This window comes from Triticum dicoccoides, chromosome 3B (assembly GCF_002162155.2).
Source record: "Triticum dicoccoides isolate Atlit2015 ecotype Zavitan chromosome 3B, WEW_v2.0, whole genome shotgun sequence".
In the NCBI taxonomy this organism is placed as follows: domain Eukaryota; kingdom Viridiplantae; phylum Streptophyta; class Magnoliopsida; order Poales; family Poaceae; genus Triticum; species Triticum dicoccoides.
Genome location: NC_041385.1, coordinates 666,615,926 through 666,624,590, shown reverse-complemented (window position 1 = coordinate 666,624,590; position 8,665 = coordinate 666,615,926).

The following is an 8,665-nucleotide window of genomic DNA, read 5'->3' as shown; positions in this document are numbered from 1 at the left end:
GTGTATGCGTGCGTGTTTTTTTCGACAAGCGGGAGAGTTCTCTTGTGGCGCGGCGAGGAGCCGCTTATATAGCAGCTGAAGGGGGCAATGTGCATGGCATTTTCTTTCAAAATATTTCGTGTCGCCATCGCAGTAGTGGGCCTTGTGTATGCTGCAGGCGATCGATCGATGATGGAGATGTTTCGTGGAATGTGGAGCAGCCGAGTCACTAAGGGAGATAAGAAAGATGCACTTCGCTCGGTGGTGATTCCGAACGGGCGGCAAAATCCAGGGAAGCTGTTGACTAGAACACTGAAAATGCTTTCTTACTGTGCGTATTGGAGCATCGGTCAGACCACTGTAACACCTTCAGAGGCCACACCTCAAATCACACGCAGAGCTAGTATTTACCTCACTATTACCTCCTTTCAAGCCAATATCGTTACTATGCGTATGGGAGCATCGGCCATGCATGGGCATGGCCCATGGTTTTCATGTAAACCAAGTAGGGCACCTTGCGTAGTAGTGCAGGGTGGTTAGTGTGGCGAGAGTGCTACAGTGTCGCTGTCTCAAGCGAAAAGCACAAGTTCTCAAACATTCTCAGGGTTTAATTTGATGCAAACCACTATGCTTCAGTGCATCTAGTTTATGTCCACAAGTACACGGGATAGATACAAAACCACAACATGCCGACAGTGCTGCCTGTCTGAAACGAGTTCCGTAGGGCCACGATGTGCCAAGAGGGGTAGCTTGCTCCGGAAACTCGAAAAGTAGGAAGGGATTTGCCAGACCGCACTTACGCCCATCATTAGCGATTAGTTAAACTTTTAAAAATCACGATCATAATCCTGCTTGTCATTGGAGCCTCCACTAACCGCGACCTGCCAGCGCGCCAGCGGGTGACAAGTGGATCGGCAGGCGCCAGCGTGGTGCTGACTTGTCTATACGCGGCTGGTTCGGTGCCGGCCGCCCTCGACGACGTGGCGTCCGATGTGTCTCTCTCTGTCGTTCTTGCCGGCTGCTTTCAGTTTCTGTTGGCGCCAGTGCTTCTCGCGTGGGAGTGGTCGGGAGGGACGGCATGTATGGGCTGGGCTGTGCCAACATCGTGCGTTCATGGGCCCAGTGTCACCTCACCCAAATAATGCGTTCACTACATTTCAAATCTATGACCAGCCAGAAGTTTCCCCTCTAGTTAGGGTTTCCTCTTCCTCCCGGCGGCGTGCGCCCGATGTGGAGATCACGATCCCCACCGCTTCCCTACCACCGATCGCCGACGCCCACGGGTGGCTGGCGCTGTGGCAGATTAGAGGTCGGTCTTGGGAACATCCCGCCCGCGGAATCCGCAGTTTCTCGGGCAAGAGATACGATGGAGGGCTCGACGTCCGCCTCTGGAGCGGCGATGAGCGACATGGAAGCAATGATGAAGGAGCTTGGGTTGAAGGAGGACGACTTGGTGGACATAGTTGTGGAGGACGGTGATATACCGGAGGAAGCTGCTCGTTGGATGGCAATTGCCCGTGTACACATTGATAGATCATATAGTCAGTATTGGTTCTTCCGCAATATGAGAGTTGCATGGGATCTTGCTCAGGAAGTTAAATTTCCTCCTTTGGAGGATAACCTTTACACCCTCCAGTTCTCTTGCCTCGGCGATTGGGAGCGAGTAATGGAAGACGGGCCATGGACCTTCAAAGGCAAGGCGGTCGTCATCGAGCCATATGATGGAATCACCAGACCGTCATCGATTAGCTTGAACAAAATTGAGATGTGGATTCAGATCCACGCCCTCCCGGAGCTGTTCTTTGGTCTGATCAAATCCCTTGCTGGCACAGTCAGAGACTTCATCTATGCTGAACCCAAATCCCAAGATTTCGAGGGCAATTTTTTCAGGGTGCGTGTCAAAGTGGATGTCACAAAACCTCTCAGGAACGTTGTGTCTTTGGTGCTAAAGAAGAAGAGGGAGATCTTCAGGGTCAAATACGAGCGACTACCCGATTGGTGCGTCGTTTGTGGTATGGTAGGTCACTTGTATAAAGAATGTGGCAACGGAATTCACCCTCCGTCTGCATTAGTTTTCAAAAATCTTCGAGCTGATTGGTTTAAGGGGCCAGGGCGAGGACCTGGAGCCGACAGTGCATCAGGGGGTGGGAGAGGTAGAGGCAGAGCCGGCCGTGGAGCAGGCCGTGGTGCAAATCAAAGGGGCACAGACCAGCATGAAAGCACAGAATATATGGGACGTGATGATCCCATTCTTGACGATGATGTAGATATGGTGGGGGCTCAAGGCAATAGAAAGCGTGGAGCAGCACAAGTTAGTTTGGGGGCGCCAGTTTTGCCAGAACATGCTGCAAAAAATAGCCCGGGTCAAGCTCCTCTGGATTTACCCCCAGCGGTGGTACCCCCTAGCCCAACCTCTAAGCAAGAATCAAAGAGGACGAAAGCCACTATGATGATGTTTGAAAAAGGAAACCTGAGTGCAACAAGCAACAACAACCCTTCTGATGCGCGTTTGGTGGGCTCCCTTGAGGAGTCGCGCCGAGCGCAATGAGTCTTCTATGCTGGAACTGTGCGGGGCTGGCAAACCCGTGACAGTTCGCGAGCTTCGTGATCTCACGAGGCAACATGCCCCCTCTATCGCATGCATCGTCGAAACTCAATTAGAGGGCTCTCAAGTAGAGAATCTAGCATGCACTTTAGGTTTCAATAAAAGTTTTGCTGTTAGTAGTCGTGGAAGGAGTGGAGGACTTTGTATTTTTTGGAATGATGAAATAAAGCTTGAAGTTGTTGGTTACTCTGATTACCACATTGATGCAATTGTTGATGCAATGGTTGATCACAGGACAAGAGTTACTTTTGTGTACGGGGAGGCACAAGTCAATGCACGATACAAAACTGGGATATGTTGAGGGGTATTGTCGGAACAAGTGATTTGCCTTGGCTAGTCGTGGGGCATTTCAATGAGGTCCTGCATGCGCACGAGCACGACGGCGTCGGCAGGAGGAGTCAGGCACAGATGGATCTGTCCCGAGACGCTTTGGATACGTGTGGCCTCTCAGACACAGGATATAGCGGGAGCAATTGGACTTTCGAGAAGAAGGTCACCGGAGGAACTTTCACTAGAGTCAGGCTAGACAGAGGCGTTGCTAATCCTGCCTGGTCAATCGCTTATCCGGGAGCTGTGTTGGAGCACAAAACAGCAGCTACCTATGATCACGTACCAGTTTACGTACGCTACAGCGATGTGCATGCATGCAGCAATGGGCCCAGGCCTTTTAAATACGAAACATGCTGGGAGAGGGACTCAGCGCTGCCGGGGGTGGTCGAGTCTGCATGGACAGCGACGGGAGCTGCCTCGGTTGAAGAACTAAAGGACAAACTGCATGGACTGGCAGGGGATCTATCAAGGTGGGATCGCACTCATTTTGGCAATATTCAGCAGGAGATCTCTTGTTTAAGGAGACAGCTACAGGAGCTACGCGATTCCCAAGGTAGATCTGGTCCCAATCATTTGGAGATTAAAATTGTCGATCGCCTCACGGAGCTGTACCACAGAGAAGAAATGCTATGGAGACAAAGGGCAAGATTGCAGTGGCTGTCACACGGAGACAAAAGCACGTATTTTTTCCATCTTAGAGCTAGTAGAAGAAGAAGGAAAAATCAGATCAAATCCCTATAGAGACCGGACGGGCAAATGACTACTGATAAAAGTGAGATGGAGTCTCTGGCCACAGCTTTCTATGAGGATTTGTACACATCGGAAGGGGTCCAAAACATGAATCAAGTTCTAGACACTGTGCCTCGGAAGGTCACCTAGGCAATGAATGAATCGCTTAACGTGCCGTATACCCAACAGGAGGTCAAGGTTGCTTTATTCCAAATGTTCCCATTAAAAGCACCTGGGCCGGATGGATATCCTGCGCATTTTTTCCAACGTCACTGGGAGATATGTGGAGATGAAGTCACCAATGTGGTCCTGAAGATTGTCGAGGGTACTGAGACGGCGGCGAGTATCAATGAGACTGTGTTAGTCCTAATACTTAAGGTAAAAAATCCCACACTTTTAACACAGTTTCGACCGATCAGCCTATGCAATGTACTGTACAAGATTGCATCAAAGGTAATATCCAATCACCTAAAGTTAGTCTTACCCGACATTATTTCTGAGGAGCAGTCAGCGTTTGTCCCAGGCAGACTGATCACTGACAACATTATAACTGCTTATGAATGCTTGCATTTTATGAAGCGTAATAAGGCGAAGAAGCATCAATCGTGTGCACTGAAGCTTGATATGATGAAGGCATATGATAGGGTCGAGTGGGAATATCTGAGAGCAATAATGCTAAAGTTGGGCTTCACAATTCGGTGGGTGGACATAGTGATGAATCTTGTCACCACAGTTAAGTTCTCAGTAATGTTCAATGGAAACAAATTGCAGGAGTTCACACCAATCCGTGGAATCAGACAGGGGGACCCCATCTCCCCATACTTGTTCTTGTTAGCAGCAAAGGGCCTTTTGTGCCTCCTTAAATCCAAAAATGAGTCATCCAACTTAAGTGGTTTGCAGGTAGCCCCCTCGGCTCCACCAGTGAACCACCTATTATTTGCAGATGACAGCCTGCTATTCTTCAAGGCTAACAGTGTGGGTGCTAATGAGGTTAGGACACATACTGTCAGGCAACTGGTCAACGTATAAATTTTGCAAAGTCATGAGTCTTCTTCAGTAAAGGACTGCCTGAGTCTGTGAGGGATGAGATCAAGGAGCTGCTCCATGTTCCAAATGAGACATTAAACGAGAAGTACTTGGGAATGCCGTCTGGCATTGGTAACTCAAAGAATGGTGCCTTCAAATATCTCAAGGATCGGTTGTGGAGCAAAGTCCAAGGATGGATTGCAAACACAATGTCAGCAGCAGGAAAGGAAGTCCTTGTTAAATCTGTAGCCCAAGCAGTGCCAGTTTTCTCTATGTCTTGCTTCAAGCTCCCTAGAGGATTGTGCGAACCCCTTAATATGCTTATAAGGAAATTCTGGTGGGGGAGCAAAGAGGGCAAACGCAAACCTCATTGGGTCTCTTGGGAAACTATGACCCAACCGAAAGGTATGGGTGGTCTGGGTTTTAAAGATTTCTAGTTGTTCAACCTGGCTATGTTGGCAAGGCAGGCATGGAGATTGTTACAGAACCCCGAGACGCTGAGTGCAAGGCTTTTGAAAAGCATTTACTGCCCAAACTCAGATGTCTTGCAGGCTAGCCTCGGGAGCCACCCTAGCCAGATATGGAGGGCAATCATGGAAGGAAGAGATACCTTAAAACAAGGGTTAATAAGGCGGGTGGGTAATGGCGACACGACACACATCTGGAGTGACAATTGGCTGCCAAGGGATGAGGTGCTTCGTCCTTACGGCAGTCGAGTACAGAACCCGCCGTCTTTGGTCTCAGAACTAATTGATCATACATCTGTAACTTGGAATAGAACGGTGGTGGAGGCAACTTTCATGCCAATGGACGCTACTGTTATTCTTGGGATTCCCCTCTGCACTCATAATATTCTTGATTTCTGGAGTTGGCACTACGATAAGCATGGCCTGTTCACAGTGAAATCTGCTTATAACATGCTCATAGCAACGAAGCAGCGAAGAGAAGCATGGTTGTAGGGAATCACGGGCCCCTCGAGCTCAAATGCAGAGAAGAACAGTTGGAAAAGTTTGTGGAGGACGAGTGTTCTGGCTAAGGTGAGGATGTTCTTGTGGCGCCTGTCCAGACACTCGATACAAACGAATGACGTACGCATGCATCGCCACATGACAGATTCAGCCAGCTGTGGGCTTTGTGGCACGCTTGACTCAAGGCGACACTCTCTCATCGAATGCACCGCTTCCAGGTGCACTTGGGCTCTCAGCGACAGTGATCTTGTGCAACAGATGATGGAAATCTGAACCCTCCACCAAGCAATGGTTGTTTACCCTTCTAGAAACTCTATCACAGCAGAAATTCACGTTGCTTGCGGTAACTATGTGGGCTATCTGGTCGGCACGGCGAAAAGCGATACATGAAGGTATTTTCCAGAGCCCTCAATCCACACATGCGTTTGTAAACAGGTTCATAGCAGAGTTAGAAATTGTTGGTACTGTCAACTCGCGCGTCGGTCTCGGAACGGTATCGCATGTGGCACCTGCTGCTAGACCCAAGGCTCCTCCTATGGGATATGCAAAAATTCATGTGGACGCAGGAGTAAGGTTTGAGCGGGGAGGATCCGCCGCTGCTATCTGTAGGGATGACCAAGGATTCTATCTTGGAAACTCAGCACTCGTCATTTATGGTGTACATGATCCTACTGCTTTGGAGGCAACTGCTTGCTGGGAGGCTTTAGCTTTGGCAGAGGACCTCAACTTGCAACAGTTCATCATTTCCTCATACTGCAAAGAAGTTGTCTCGGACATTCAAAAGGGGACCAGAGGACGATATGGTACTATCATTAGCGAAATAAAACTCAGAGCGTCTACTTTTAATTGTAATTTTGTTTGGGAGGGTCGTGCCGTAAACTATGAGGCACATAGATTAGCTAAATTTGCTCTGTCGCAGGGTCTGGGACACCATTTGTGGCTTGGAAACCCCCATGACCTTTCATGTATACCACATCATGTGGTTTTTGGTGATGAATAAATTGTTTTTCACCCCTAAAAAAACTACATTTCAAATATATTTCTCAAAAAAAAACTACATTTCAAATCTTATGTATGCAATTAGGCAATCCTAAAAAATATGTATGCAATTATGCCCACATGGGCCCATTATCACCTCACCCAAATAAGTTGTTTTGCCATATATATACCTTACAAAAAACAAGCTGTTTTTTTGCAATTTTTTTTTAGAAAACACGCTACCGACCAGACGTTCATATACATGCACATACACTCATCTATATAAACCCAAGCACAAACAACTTATCCATGTGAGCACTTCCGAGAGACTGATCCATCTGATTAGGTCTTGAGATTCACTAAGACACCAAGGGCACTTCGCTATCGACCAGTCGGTTAGGTGTGGTCGGGTGTGGCATGGTGCAGCTGGTCCGGTTTGCAGTTGTTTTGCCATAAATTTGTGTCACAAGTTTCATTAAATTGGGTAAAAAAATGAAAAATTCTGCTACATGGGGTAAAAGCTATCACAACATGAAACTTTGGGTAAAATATGAAATTCACTCTTAATTAAATAAAGTACACCCGCTCGAAGAAACCAAAACAAAAAAATAACAACACTTCCTAATAAAAGAAACTAAAACAATATGAACATTAATGTTTCCTAATAGAACTATTATGGTTTAGTCATTTGAACTCATTGTCTCTAGTTTAGCCATTTTAAATCTTGATGTTCAGCCATATCTAAGGTAAAAGAACTATAGAAAACGCCTACATAAACCTCTAAAAGGGCTTGCTGGATGAATCTCACGTTCAAATAGATGAGAACATATTACTACTAAACATATTATTTTTGGGGACACATCACTTTTTGCTATCAAAATGATACTTCATCACCTATTGCCCGGGATATAGATCAGGAGCATGAAAAGAATAAAATGAGATAGCCACCAAACGAAATAGACGTGACACCACCAGCCGCCACAATCTAGTCAAACCAAAGTGCAAGACAACAACCTGTTGGACCGTGAGCCGTTGATCCATGAGACCAAAACACCCCATCAGCCGAGAGAATCACACTGGGACAGGGATAGAGTCGTGACTCGTGAGGCCTTACTTTCTTCTTGACACACCACCCTCAGGGACACACAAACCTTACATAAAAGAAAGTGCGGTTCTCCCTGCCTACAATATCGAGTAGATTAGAGATGGCAACCAACAAGGTCAACAATGGCAAAAGGGAAAGAATGCCTCTAACTTAGTGCATAAGGCTTATCCGCGGCAAATTGGAAGCATGGTGGCATAGGTCATCTTCATAATGTGCAATTGGCTTCACTTGGAGGTGTCATGCAGATTTTTATCGAGTTGAGAGAGATAAAGAAAAGGGATACATATTTGTTTTTCCTTGGTCATGCTTGACACAAGTCGTCTAACAAGAAAACTATTTTTATTTAGTTGTTCAGCAGTTTACACTCTGGAGAGCTTCCTTTTTCAGTTTAACTATAATTAACACATAATTTGAACTATGTGAATGTGAGAATTAATTTGTTGAGAAGACAATAAGAGATAACCCACAATATGTGTTATCGCATCTATATGACATGGATGGCACGAAGAAGACATTATCTAATATTGAACTTGTTGTTGCTCATAATGTTTACTTGCTTCCACATAAAATATAGTTTGTTCCAGTTATCCTTTTTCTTTCTAACAAATGAGTCCGCTTTAGAAATTCTAGACAGTGCACATCCATTCTCTACTACCATTACTCATAAGCGAGCCTTCTTGCTTATGCTCGTACTTGTAGGTATAACAAAGGTGATCAGATAATGACTTGGTTACTTGGGAACAATTAAAGAGATGTGCATGGCGGTCAGTCACTAGTAGAAAACAGGGCATTTGTCCCGGTTCGTAAGGGCATCTAGTACCGATTTTTGAACCGGGACTAATAGGTCGTTACTAATGCCTCCCCCTGTAGTTCCGGTTCTTACACGAATCAGGACAGATGGGCCTCCACGTGGCCGCTGCGGGCAGCCCAGGCAGGGGGGCCTTT